Raw genomic sequence first — 15,307 nt, 5'->3', positions numbered from 1 at the left:
ATACGAAGAAAGGAGAGCATTACAAATACATGCAATATAAATGAATTAGTAAAAGTGCATTAAATATAAAATAATAATAATAATATTTTTTGGAATGAAATTAATTTAAACTTATATTCATACCTTGATTTGACAGTGGCAATTATGGTGGTGAAGGATTCAAAGAATTATTTTTCTATTTATGCTAAATGAAAACAATTATGGTATGAAGGATGAGTATTGAAAATTAGTTACCTTTCGAAGTGCAGAACATTTAGTGATTGTAATCTACCATTCTCTATATGTCTTAGTATTGTATTGAAGGTATAAATTCAATTTGTGGTGGCGAGTCTAAAAAATGTGCGTTATCTTTATATTATATAATGAGTATATGAATTTTATTTATGATCATAATCAAATTTATATAAAAATCACAAAATTGATTTAGTGTTAACTATTTAGTTAACTTGGTCGAAAACTTATTAGTGATCAAATGGTCGTTTGACTGGAGATTCAAATGATATACAACCTTTCAAGTTCGAGCACCAGAATGCATAAAGTTTCAGCTCAACCTAGTCAATCGAAAGAAGAGTCTTACAATACACATAACTATAGACTTAAACACCAAAGTGTGAAAAGTCTCATTTCAAATTTTTTGACCGGTTAGAGAATCGAATGATACACAATTCCTAAGCTCGAGCACTAGAATACAAAGAGTTTTAACTCAGCTTGGTTGTTTGAAAGGAGAGTTGTATTATATACAACCTTCCAAGCTCGAGCACTAGAATACAAAGAGTCTCAGTTCAGACTACTATGTCAATTAGAGATTCGAATGATACACAGTCCTCCAGCCTTGAGCACCAAAATATGTAGAGTCTTAACTCAACCTAATCGGTCGGAAGGAGAGTTGTATGGTACAAAAACAATTATACCTAGAATTTTAATTATATTTTGAGTTTTTGTTTAAATTTATTATTCTTAACGATTGTATTTCTCCTCATATAAAAATTGAATAACCTGTATGAAAATTAAAAAAAAAAAATTCAGAATAACTAACAAAAAATGAAAGTATATATTTTAACAATTATACTTCATGGAACATATTCTAAGGGTGTTTTCTTTATTATTTTTAATTTTCAATGAAAGTACTTTTAAGAATTTTCTTAATATTTTATCACTTTTAATCTATTCTTTTCATTTTTATTTGTAAATTGAATTTTAATATATTTTTTTAAAAAAATTACCGCTAGTTTACAATGATTTTGTATCAAAAAATATATTTTTATGATAAATATAAAATATAATTTATATATTCAAAAGCATTTATTTATTATACATTTTAGTTATATAAATAGTAATAAATATTTAAAGAGATAGTAATGATTAATCAATATCAAAATAAAAATAAAATGTAAATGCATAATCAAATTATAATTTTTTTATTTAAAATTTTAAAAATAAGAGTAGTTTATATTTTGTTTTTAAAAAAGATAAGAGAATGTATTAATACTTAAATTAACCCAAATGAATTATCAGTAAATTTTTAGTGGTAAGTGATAAATAATATGAAATGGTTTTCATAACATTTAAAAAAAATGTAAAAAAGAGTTACCTTTTAAAATAACTTTTTTTTCCCACTTCACTCATATATTTGTCCTTTCTTGATTGATTAAAAAAATTCATTTGTGATACTTCTTAATTCTTATGGAACTTATACCACAACATGCTGAATTTTTTTACTGAACTTGATTTTTTTTAAAATAAAAACTTTTAAATACTTAATATTCAGATTTTAAAAAAAATGACATTTTGAGTAGGTAAATTTGACGGGAGGAAAAAACTAATGCTCACATCACATGTGACATCAACCCCATTGCTTGAATTATTATTATTATTATTATTTTGCATAATAGTGAGTTGATTTCAATTTAATTTATACAGTCCTAGTCCTTGTCTTTGATGACTAAATATTTTATCATTGTTATGATATTTATCTTCGTGTTAGTATCCGTGGTTTGAATGTATCTATAAACAGTGTGTTTGCTTTGGACCACGGATAACAGATTCCTGTGTGTTTGGTTATTATAAACTGATACATTTACATTCCATATAAAGTAACGATACTTAGTTCTTTTATAATTTTAAACAATATTCAAAAACATTTTTTATCTTACTTTATTTTTTGAATTAAACTTAATCACTTGCAATGAAATTAGCAAAATATTTGCAAGTCAATAACACAAAAGTTTTGTAATATTAAAAATAAAATATCTTAAAAGGGGAATTGAGAGGCTTTGATTGCTTGCCAAACAGTGTTGGCAATTGGTTCGGTAGATTTTGACTTGGAAGCTTCTCTTAATGCCACTCATTTCCTGAATGGAGGGTTTGTGGTTCTTTAGAAAAAAGGGAGTTTGATTTGATGTGTAGGTCGTATTTGGTCATCAATGTTACTACTCACTTTTCCTCATCATTTACTTGATACATCTTTACATATTATTTGATCATATATTTTTTTATTTACATTATGATTCTAGTTTCTAATATAAATTTAGAGTTGAAAAAGCGGACTATCCTATCTATTATTGGTTCACTAAATGCAACCCACGCCTTATAATAAGATGAGTCAAAATATGAGTTCAATTTGATATTTTAAATTAATGTTTAAGTGTGACTTTATAAAATTTATAAACTTTTTAAATCAGCTTGTTTTTTTAGTGTGAATTTTTGGTAGTGGATTTTTTTTTATTTGACTATCACCAATATCATTAATGTTTTTTCCAAAATTACAAATGTCCATTTTTTTATATGATAATAAAGAAACATACAATATTTTTAATTATTCACCATCAAACTCTATAAAAAAAAATTAAAAATAATGCTGGAAAACACAATTTGAATACTCAATCACAAATTACACATTCTTATGAAAGTATTTTTTTTTTGTAAAATTTGTAAATTTGATTTATATATTAAAAAATTTCAATTCAACAGTTAAATTATTAAAATTTGATATAAAATATAAGTTATTAAGTGAAATAAGTTTATCAAGACTTACTGTTTGAGTAAGTGAATCTCTCCATACACGCACGCGCACACACATGACACACTAGCCAATAGCAATAGATAGACACATAAAATCTAAATTTATCATTTTTGTTTCATCCTTCACAGATTAAATATGTGAAATCAACATTATAAAACTTAAAGTGTAAAACATTTTATGGTTTAGAGTTAGACCGCTTTACTATATAATGAAGAATAATTGAGAATAGGAGTCGCATGTTGTAGCAAGCTTTAGTCAGTTACAATGCAATTCCAAAATAGCACCGTCGTAAAAAGAAAAGAAAGAGGGTTTCTATGTATGTATGAGTAGGCTAAATAAGGGTTTGAGTATTTGACATAGTTATGTGATTTATTTTGATTCTTTGAACTTCTCATTCTTAAACTTTTGTTCTTTCTCTTTTATTTTTCAATGATAAGTAATATATAAAATACTAAAATTTAAAAAAGGAGTGACATGTCGTGCCACGATCGGACTAGCCTGGCTCAAACCTTTTTATAATACAAGCATGCATTTAATTTGGATTTGAAATTTACAATAAGTCTTATAATTTATCGATTAACCCATTAAATTCAACTAATTTTGTCAACTCTATCTAAAATATAAAGAGATGTTAAATTTTTGAATTTTCTTTATTATTGAGCAACTCTTCAATAAATATATATATATAACTTAATCACATTTCATGTCATTCATTTTTATTATCTTACAAACTCGAAGTTCAGACCCTTACTTAAAAAAAACTGACTTCAGTCCTCTTACACAAAACCTAGTTAATAGTAAAAAAGTATAACCGATCGATTATACGTTAATAATTCTTCCTTACAAGAGAAAATTTATACCCAGAACACATCATAACTAGTTAGTCATGAATCAGTTATATGGCAATATGGCATTGATGCCAAAGGTAACTATGATTTATTCATTAGTCTATCACTAATCATAAGATTCACATTGCTGCAAAAGGGGTGAGTTATTTTGCTTGTCATTAAGTGTTGCAATGTGGAAAATCATTTGATATTGGCACTGCCTATCAACTATCATATGCTTTGTATAATGTATACATCTTTCCTTGTTGCTATAATGGAGCAGAAGAAAGTTCCACGAATGTATATATTTTATTTTTTACGATACCGTATATTATTTGAAGGGGCAATATAAGATAATAAAAGACTGAGAATATTGGAGGTACAAGAGGATTTGATGGTGAAACTAATGGCCTAGAGGCTAGTGGGAGATTAGGACCATTTCACTATTTTGGACTGTTCATAACAGGAACTTGTGCTTTACTTCTAATCAAAACATCTTGTATACCATGCCAAAAGGAAATTGTTATATATATAACAAGCGTCGAGCCATTTTATATTTCTAATATATATATATATATATAGATAAAATGTTAAAAGATTATCTATAATTATTAAAAAAATATAAATTTTTTATATTTAAGGATATAATGGTGTACTAAAAAGTAAAAATAAAAAATATTACTTATTTATCTTCTTAATAATAAGTATAGATAAAATATTTTTTTATTTACATTTAAGGAGTATAATAATACACTAAATAGTGGAAATTAAAAGATTAATAGAGATCAAAAGTAATTATATATCTATCTTCTTTATAATATATATATATTACAAAATGAAAAAGAAGAGGATGCAAAATAGTGTTGTAAATAATATTATAAAGTAATTCATTGATAAAAACAAAAATGTATTGAATATATATGGTAAAGCCAAACTTTCAAAACGAGCTCAACTTTTTTTTTTTTAGTTTTCATTTATTTATTTTGGGGTGGCCGGAGAGGCCCCACGCTAAAAAAAACTTAATAAACTTGAATACTATTAATTAATCAATAGTTTATAAGTAATTAAGTATAGAATAATAATTAGCCTCACAATTCTTGTATCTATTCTCATTGTGTCTGTGTTGGCTGACTGTGTAGGGCAAACAAATTCATTTTGTATGCCCTTTTGTTGTTCTTGAGTAAGAATTGATATATAGGAGCATTTTTCAGAGCAACTTACATTTTTTATATATTTTGTTTTTTTTCCAATTTCCCTATTAGCCTTGATTATTTAATTTGAAGAAACAGATAAACTTACACAATATATCTATAATAAGAAGGTGCAAGTTAATAATAATAATAATAATAATAATAATAATAATAATAATAATAATAGTAATAGTAGTAGTAATAATCTAGGTTTTTATTTATTTATAAATCACATATTTTTCTTCATATAGAAGTAATTTTGTTTGAATCAAATAGAATTATTATACATGATAAAATTATTTCTAAATATTTAACACAACTGTATATTACTTAAAAAAAATTAAGACTACTAATTGAAAGGAAGTAATTTTGTAATAATTAATCCACCTATTCAATGATAATAACAATCTAGTTTCTAATAACATCAAGGTTTGGTGATTCAATTCTGATTGATTGAAATAAACTTTCATCAGTTAGTTTATAAGGTTATTATGCACTTGTTACCAACCTCGTACCATAAACTAAATCAACAATTGGTGAACAGCTTGAATAAACAATTAAGAAAATCTCACAAAGAGGTTGAGAGGATATTAATTAATTAACAAACTGTGGCTTTCAAGTGATTAAATTGGAGGCTCTAGTTATGGTGAGTGGTCACATGCATTGTAACTTTGCACATAAGCAACTTGAATGGTGCCAACAGCACCACTATAAACATTATTAGAGTTGCTAAGTGGGTCACCGACTTTGGACCATTGTTTTAATTTTCTAATGTCCATGATGTGACGTGGATGACTTTTCTTTTTCTCTTCCTCGCTCTCTTTGGTTTTCTTAAAGCAACTTTTTGGTAATACCAAACATGACTCCGATAACTTACTTCAACCAAAAAAATAAAGGAAGACTCGTGTCTATAGTCTCTTTAAAGTAATTCATGGTTCTAGAGGTCTTCATCTATGTAGGATCTACTTGAAACCGCAAAATAATTGGTATACAATGTTTTCTGTATGGAGTGTATGCATATTCAATGAAAGCATGTTTATTATAAAATATGAGAAGAGTAAATTATAATTTTTAAATTATAAATAAAAATAATTAATAGTTAAGATTATTATTATTATTATTATTATTTCTTACGCAATGAGGCCTCATGAGAGCGGGTAATAGTAAATCTGTCTCCGCCCTGCTAGATGAAATTGGTCTCATACCCACCTCATATCCATGCAGGTATCGATTAAGCGGGTATCCATGAATTTCTTGAATACCCACGGATATCCATGGATATTTATAAATTTTTTAAAAAATTAAAAAAATATTACAAATAATTTTAAGTTTATATTTAATGTCATTGAAATATTAAAAAAAATTCAATGTTAATTTTGAACTTGTATTTAACATTAATTTTGTTGAAATAATAATAAAAATGCAAGATAATTAATAACTTAAAATACATTAATCTCACAAGTCAGTGAAAGTCTCATATCACAAAGATAAGAGTATGTAGTTTTAGGGTTATGTGGTGTTGGGATGCAAGCAAAGTTCCACATCGTTCAAACAAGAAGATGGACATGGGTTTATATACACACAGTTGTCTCCATTGGTTGAGAGACCTTTTGGATGATGTCCAAAAGCAAAACCGTAAGGGCTTAAGTCCCAAAGCGGATAATATCTCACCAATGTGGAGACATGTGTATATGTGTGTTAACCCCCCGGTGCACAATAAGTGGTATCAGAGCTGATGGTTTGATCAGGTGACCGGCTCGACGAGTATGATGGTTGGCAGGTGGATCCAAGTTTGGGATCCCTTGTGTCGAAAGTCTTCCTAACAGTGGGTCCATGTGGAAGAGAGGCTTTCCTAGTAACATGGAGGGTTAGGCTAGTAACATGGAGGGTTAGGAGGCGTGTCCCACTGTCATGATGGAGCGGCGGTGCAAGCACTCAGAGCGTGAGTGAGCTCTGTGGGCCACCATCAGATAATACTCGTAGTTTTCGCTGCAATGGAAAGGGTAAACCGTGGTCTTTTGTTTGAGGGGAGGATTGTTGGGATGCAAGCAAAGTCCCATATCGTTCAAACAAGAAGATGGACATGAGTTTATATACACATAGTTGTCTCCATTGGTTGAGAGGCCTTTTGGGTGATGTCCAAAAGCAATGTGGAGACATGTGTATATGTGTGTTAACCCCCCGGTGCACAACATGTGATACAATGATAATTAGGATATTTAAGAAATATTATTAAACGCTACCCGCGGGTACGGATATCATCATACCCACTCCTGCCCCGTTTATAAACAGATAAAAAATTATTTGTCCCCATTATCCGCAGGTACCCAATTAGCCTAGTCATTTATTATCCATAGCGGATTTTACCTACAGATACCCGCGGGTGCGAGTATTTTTGCCATTCCTATCTCCTACACAATTATCAATATCCATCACCATTATCATCATTATTATTATTGTCATTGTTACCACCTTTGTCGTCAACGATAATGATAGTGGTAATAATAGTGGCAACAACGACAATGATGACGATAACTAGGTATGACAACGGAGCGAGTCGAGTACGAATTTCATAATATCCGTCCTCGTTCCCCTAGTTCAAATTCATCCCCGAACCCATTCCCATACTCACTATATATGTAATTTTTGTCTCATCCCTGTCCCCGTCGGATATCAGGTATATCCATACCCGTATCCGTAAAAAATTAATTAATTTTTTTTGCAAAAAAAAAATACACATAATATTTTTAGCTTATCTTTCTATTATATTACAATTGTAATTTGGTTATTTGTCTATCTCATATATTAATCAAGAGACTTCTTAATAATTAAACAACCACAAATGTTTCACATCATAATAAATAACCACACATAATTAAATATTAAAATTCCTTAAAACAATCTGTTCTTACCGGAAATCTGCTGTAGAGCTGATCCGCCAGGTAAGATCGATGAGCCTTCTTTACGGGTACGCTGGTGCTCCAAGACGCGGGTGGTACCTATAAAAGAGACTCCGATGCTAAAGTTAGGGTTTGTATGAGTATGAGTCTCGTATATGTAATGCACGTACCTTAGTGTGAATTAGGGTTGTTTTGGGCCTTGGGCGTGAGATAAAATATGATTAGATAACGGATCTCGTCTGGCGCGAGATCCCCCTGAGATCAGTTATGATCTACTTAAATGCCGAGCTGATGCCATGCGGTGCGCGTCCGAGGTCGGCTTGCGTTGTGGTGCCGAGCTCGGAGCTCGGTTACGCGGTACGGATAGTACACTAGCCCCCCGAGCTCTAAAGACCGTAGGTCGAGGAGTTAAGACCGAGCTCGCTGGGGGGAGGTGACCTCTCGCGTACGTTTGCTCGTTGTGGTGCCATGTGTCACGACTGTTCATTTCCCGGGAACGTGCAAGTGGCACGTTTATGGGAGATGACGGTTATGTAATGATGGTCTTGCAATTAATTGTGTTGTCAGGCGTGTCCCCTGACCGACACGTGGCGTGGCGGTTTTGAAATGCGGGAAGGAGCCCCTTTTCTTTTTCTTTCCTGCGTCTCTTCCCATTCACTCCATTTTCTTCTACTTTTTGGCTTCTTGGGTACGGTAGCCCTCTGTGCCTTCTCGTTCCTGGCTTTCTCGCTTTCGTCTTCGTTTTTACAGTCTTTCTTCGAGTCTTCTTGATGGCTGGTGGTCGTGGCGTCGGTTCTTTTGCGCCTGCCAGAGGCAAGGCGCGCGGCAAGGCGGTGGCTACCGGGAAGGGTGCTGCCGAGAGGAAAGACCCGCCCCCGCCTAAGGACTTGGAGTCAGGTGTTCCTGGTTACGACTGGGTCAAGCGCGAGATGGGGGGCATCCAAAGTGTGTTCAGGTCGCGCCTGGAGGTTGATGCGGTTTGGGAGACGCACCGGATTTGCGACCCCACCCTTTCCCGGATGATTCGGCTCGAGCCCTGTCCGTTTGGTGAGGGTGTGTGTAGACCCCTAAAATTGTCCGGGTCGGAAATAAAGCTAGAAGGCTCTCAAAGACTGAAGGAAGATCAGCCAGAAGGACTCCTGGAAGGCCCTAGGAGGGTTCTCTGTAGGTCTAGAGGTCTTAGGATAGCAAAAATAAGAAAAGTGGGAGGAATGAAGCTCAATACGGCCTCCCAGAGGATCACTACGGCCGTATTGAGTATTTTGAACTGCAATACGGCCGCGGCGAACTCAGTACGCCCGTATTGAAGTCTTTGAACTTCAATACGGCCGTACTGAATTCAATACGGCCGTATTGAAGTTCAAAAACTTCAATACGCCCGTATTGACCCCAGGGGCCGTACTGCGCCTCATTCCTATAAATATGACGTCAATTTGACGTCATTTGACACTTTTCCACTGAGTTTTGACTCCCTCCTTGAGTATTCTGGGGTTTTTGAGCAGTGTTCTGCCCTAGAAATCTCTCTGGGAGTCGATCCGACGAAGTTCTGGAATTCCGAGCATTTAGCTTGGAGATTCGAACTTAGTCGAAGGGAAATCCTCCGGATTTCCATAGTCAAAAATTATTTTTAGGAAGGAGTGAGCGGGCTTGTAGAGCGAGGGAACGCCAAAAAGCTTCCCAGTTTTACTTGATATATAAAAAGCACGCTTCAAGAGGTTTCTTTTCTAAAAATCCCTTCTTTTACTGCTTTCTGTGTGCATATTAAACTGTCATCATGTAAATAGTTAATTTATAATTGCTTAGAATAAATAGGGGTAATTTAGTAATTTTGCACTATTATTTTTAGAAATAATCTGTCATAGGGAACCCGAAAGGGGCGCTGTGGGGTGCTAACACCTTCCCCACGCGTAACCGACTCCCTTACCCAACTCTGGTTGTAATGGCCGAAGTTGATTTATAAAATCAATTGCCTTATCCCTTTTTCCAATGTTTTGAGTAAAACATTGGTGGCGACTCCACGAACCCTTCCTTTTTATGAAAACCGCTAATCCATGGAGGGTCCCGCTTGGGATTAACATGGATTGGTGAGCCTTTTAATAAAATTGCTCGTTTGACGAGGTCTCAGTTTGAGAATAAGTCATTCTAGCAATCCATACTTTTCAAAACAATAAAAGAGTCCAACCATCCTTCGCGAGTGCCGAAAGCCCGTTTCGGGCCGGTGGCGACAGATGGCGACTCCGCTGGGGAAGCCTCGAGAGTCAGTCCCATTTAGTGACAGATTATTTTTAACAAATAATAGTTAAAATTACTTCATTACCCCTTGCTTGTATAATAACACGTTTTACCTATTTGGCTTTAAATAACTGTTGTATGTTTAAATTTTTGCAATTGTTTGAAATAAAAACTGCACACAAACCTTTGCACACAACAGTTCCCTCTATACCCGGGGGCATGAGTGGTAAGCCATAGGGAGTGGATGTTAGTACGGCCGGTTGTCGAATGGGTCTATAGGTGCCCGTAGACCGTTGTCGGAAAGCATCACTCAAGGTGATAACCATGAACTCGAGTCCGACAGTGCGTTGGAGCTTTCCATCGACTTACGACGAGAGGAATTGGGTCCCTATAATGGGGGCACCTTGGGGGCCTCAGACCGGTGAGAACAGTTAGAACCACCTTGAATATGCACCTTTCTGCAGGAAACCCCTACCTCGTGATTCGCTCGTGACTGTTCGTGGATGAGTGAATTGTTTGTGTAAATGCTTATGTGCAATTGTTTGTGCATTAATAAATAACCTCGTGATAAGGTCTAAAGAATAATCCCCATGCATGAAAAAACCATGACATGAGAGGAAAGACCATGTGCGAAAATATAATAAAAGTGAGGAGCATGTGCATCATTACCAATAAGTTATCATGCATCCTCATAAACCATGCATTCTAGGTTCACCAATACCTCTTGACATGAGTAAAAGAGACCCATAATTATCGAGATTCTCCGTTGGGGAGGGATCATAAGTCAAGGAGGGTGGTAACATTCCGTTTTAAAAAGGCAGCGCCTTAAAAATGGAGGGTTATCAAGCTCATGTCAAGAGCGTATTCATCCCATAAATAAATTAATTAAACATTCATTTTAGAAAGTGGCTGGTCATCTCTCTGTCCTCACGCGCGTGCAGAAAATCAAGAAGATGGACGCGTTGGAGGAACAAAATAAGAAGCTTACAGCCGAGCTCTCACAGCTCAAGGAGCAAATGGCGCAAATGATGGAACTCATGCGTCACCACAATATACAAGGGGCTGAGCACAGTGACCATGAGTCCCATCATGTTGGAGGAAGAGTGGAACAAGAGCTGAAAAGTGGGAAGCTAGCTAAACATTCCCCAATCATTTGAAGCCAAGAAGACCTTCGGGAAGAAGAAAGAAGGAGGAGTCAACGCTGTAACCATTTCTCCATCTTCTTCCACTTCGAAGTCGGGAAAGTCGCAATACAAGCCTGTGAGGAAGTTTGATAAACTTCCGACCACATATAGCGACCTCCTGCCGAAGCTAGTGGAGGCGCATCTTCTAGCTTATGTTCCACCAAGGAAATTTGATCCACCATACCCCGATTGGTACAAACCACAAGACAAATGTCTATACCATTCGGGGGCATCGGGGCATTCAACGGAGGACTGTAAAGTTCTCAAATATAAGGTCCAAGACCTTATTGATGTTGGGTGGGTCACCTTCGATTCGACAGCGCCCGACGTGAGCAAGAATCCTCTACCAAAGCAGGAGTAGAGAATGGCAAGCCACGATAGGGCCCCTTCATATTTTTCTTCTTTTAGGGACTCATGATCAGTACCCGAGATCATGAGAACCTTTTCATGTAAATAAGGGTTTTACAGTTTTTTTTTTAAATATCAATAAAGAGGCATTTTTCACGTATCATTCTTTTGTTCTTTTCTCTCTTTCCCCATTAACATTAATAATTCTAAACCTAAACAGAACCAATAAAATAATTGTGTCTGTAATTGTTCGCTCTGACCGGGATCCAAAAGTTGAGGATAAATGGGTTGAGTTGGACAGTAATGAGGAGACCATTTCTCCGGATCTGCAAAGATTGCTCGTCAAGAGAAATTAGAGACTGTGAATTTGGGGCATGGCCAAAAGATATAAGAGGTCAACATTGGGACCCATATCAGTGATGAAATAAGGACACATGTTTCCGCTATGATTATAATAAAATCATTCTTCATTGCTTCTTTTCTTGCTTATAATAAAATTCTAAACCGCATCATTTTTAACCCTGCTTGAATAAACATGAATGAGGTTAAAATCATCTTAATAATAATAAACCCACATCATTTTCATGTGGAGGTGTGTGTGACAACTTGGAGCACCTTCCCTTGGCCTTGACAAGTGCCATCATGGATAAAAATAAATCCTTCAAAATAAAAGAAGCTCGGCAGGAAACCCAAAAAGGGGACTGCGCAAAAATAAGAGCAAAGAACCCGCTAGGAATCCCACGAAGGGGTGACCTAGGCAAAAATTAGGGTTACAAAATAATGAACAAAAACAAAAGTCCGCTAAAATACCACGAAAGGGTGTTTTAGGCAAAAATAAGGACAATCAAAAAACAAAATAAATCCATGATGGTACCATGAACCGAATTCAAAAAGAAAGGTTCAAGGGAAGCTATCCAAGTTGTCAAATCACAACACGACTTTTTAACTTCATAAGTGTTTAATCAAACAAGCCTAAACATATAAGCCTACCTTGGCCATCCATTCTTACAAAAATCATTTTTGAAAAATAAATCCCCTCTAAAACACAAACTTTAGAACAAAAATATCTTTCCTTTCTCTTCTCTCTTGTCCCAAAAGATTTTAGAATAATCTAGTGGAAGCATGGAGAAATAAATCATCACTGAAAATGGATCTAATCTGAATAATAAAATGGTGGAAGAACTGTGCCAAGAATTCAAGATCCAACACCGCAACTCTTCCCCATATCGGCCAAAGATGAATAGGGCAATCGAGGCAACCAATAAGGACATCAAGAAAATAGGGTAAATTTAAAGACTGGCACGAGATGTTACCCTTCGCTCTTCATGGTTATAAGACTTCAGTACACATCTACAGGAGCTACTCCATTCTCCCTCGTCTATGGGATGGAGGCAGTTCTACCCGTCGAAGTCAAGATACCTTCTCTAAGGGTAATCATGGAAACAAAACTTTCCGAGGTAAAATGGGTTCAAAGCCGATACGACCAGTTGAACCTTATCAAAAAGAAACGGCTGAACGCCATATGCCATGGTCAAGCCTATCAGAGGAAGATCAAAAAAGGCTTTTGACAAGAAAGTCCACCCTCGAGTCTACCATGAGGGAGAGTTGGTAATGAAGAAATTGCTACCAACTCAAAAGGACAAAATCGGAAAGTATGCCCCAAATCACGGAGGACCATACGTGGAAAAACGAGCCTTCTCAGGAGGAGCATTGATCCTCACAGACATGGATGGAAAAGAACTTCGATACCCAGTCAACGCTGACGAGGTAAAGAAGTACTATGCTTGAAGACGTTGCTTGCATAGGCCCGCTAGGATGAAAACCCAAAAAGGGCGTCCTAGGCAAAAGTTAGGGCAAAATAAAAAGCCCGTCAGTACAAGGGTACTAGGCAAAACAAAGGCGAAATTATCCCCGCTAGGATACGTCCTAGGCAAAAGTTAGGGGCAAAAGAATAAGATGTAAAAGCAAAGCAAGCAACGATCGCTTGAATCGAAAACCGAAAGGCGGTTCAAGTGATTATCTTCTAGAAGCAAGCGTCTTGCAGCATCTGCGCTCCTGGCTCAGGCATCTCACCCGAAGCAACTAGGGAATGTAAAGAGCAACAATTACAGATATAATTGTTAAGCCCAATGTATATAGCCTACCCTGGCCAGCCATTCTTCAGAAATTCCTTCTGTATATCTTTCTGTAAAAACACTTGTGAATATTAATAAAATATCTATTCATTTCTTTTCTCTCTTGACCATGTGATTATGCCTCTAAATTGGTATTTCTAAAAAATTGTATGAAATTCCTTAATAATCGGTCAATAAAGAAAATTGGAGGGGTTCCTATAAAATCCATAATCTCCTGCATAAAAGGCTCACAAAAATATTCCCTCACGTCGATGACAGAAATTCCTCCAAGAAAAGGAGGATAGGGAGAGCCATTCATTTTTCTAAAAACATTAAATAATAAAACTTGCATTTGTGCATCACACACATTAGTTGCACATTCAAAGACCTTATCATGAGGCAATTGCATAAAATAGAAAAAATAGAAAATTGCTTGTGTATGACAGCAGTCAACAAAAGCCGAAAACGAAAAAGGCAAGGATACAAACAATACTCCTCAGTTTGTACAGAATAATTGAGCCTGGAGAGGCTTGCTGAAAAAATACTTCCTCAGAATAATTGAGCCTGGAGAGGCTTGCTGAAATAATACTCTCGCAGAATAACTGAGCCTGGAGAGGCTCGCCGAAATAATACTCTCTCAGAATAATTGAGCCTGGAGAGGCTCGCCGAAATAATACTCTTACAGAATAATTGAGCCTGGAGAGGCTCGCAGAAATAATACTCTCCAGAGATATCTCAGCTTCCACTCACGGGCCAAATTCCCCAGTGAAAGCTATCAAACCAAGATCAGCAAAATTCCCCAAGGGAGGCTTGATCATCTAAACAGAATATCCAAGTCGAAAGGACTTAAACTTCCTCAGTGGAAGGTAGCTTTCCAGCTCAAACGAAGAGTGAAGCTAAGCCTGAAGAGGCTTTCTAAATAATACTCTGGGATACATAAGAACTTCAAATCCCCAGTCGCCTACACAAGAGGCACTCCTTCAAAAAAGGAAAATCAAAAATCCAAAAGATCAATAATCATTCCCCAAGTGGAATCCGGCTCTCAGCCAATCATTGAACGTCAAGCTGATACGCCTAACAGAAGAGGCCAATTACAACCAATGACAAAATCCCCTAGCGGATAACAGCCTACACAGAGGCAACAAAATCCAAAAATCAAAAAGAGTTACCCGAATAAGGATAACCGGGATACTCCACCAACGTCAAAGGACGTCAGCCAAACATAAGGCATCGCTCAATTCAAGAAGAGCATCTGTGTCTACACCCCAAGGAAACAGAAATTCCCCATGGGTACCAACTAAGCAATGCAAGTTGGGGCACAAAAACCTATGAATGACTGCACATCCCCTAGACGGATCCCTGCATTATCTAGCCCTCAGTGGCACCAAAATCAAAATCAAACCGTCGAAGCAGCATCGTGGACTGTGGAGACAAAATCATCTCAAAGCCTAAGAGGCAATACTTAGCTACCCAGTTGTCGAGAGCACCGA

This window comes from Cajanus cajan, chromosome 2 (assembly GCF_000230855.2).
Source record: "Cajanus cajan strain Asha chromosome 2, NIPB_CcT2T_4, whole genome shotgun sequence".
Classification (NCBI taxonomy): domain Eukaryota; kingdom Viridiplantae; phylum Streptophyta; class Magnoliopsida; order Fabales; family Fabaceae; genus Cajanus; species Cajanus cajan.
Note: the sequence above shows the minus strand (reverse complement) of the source record.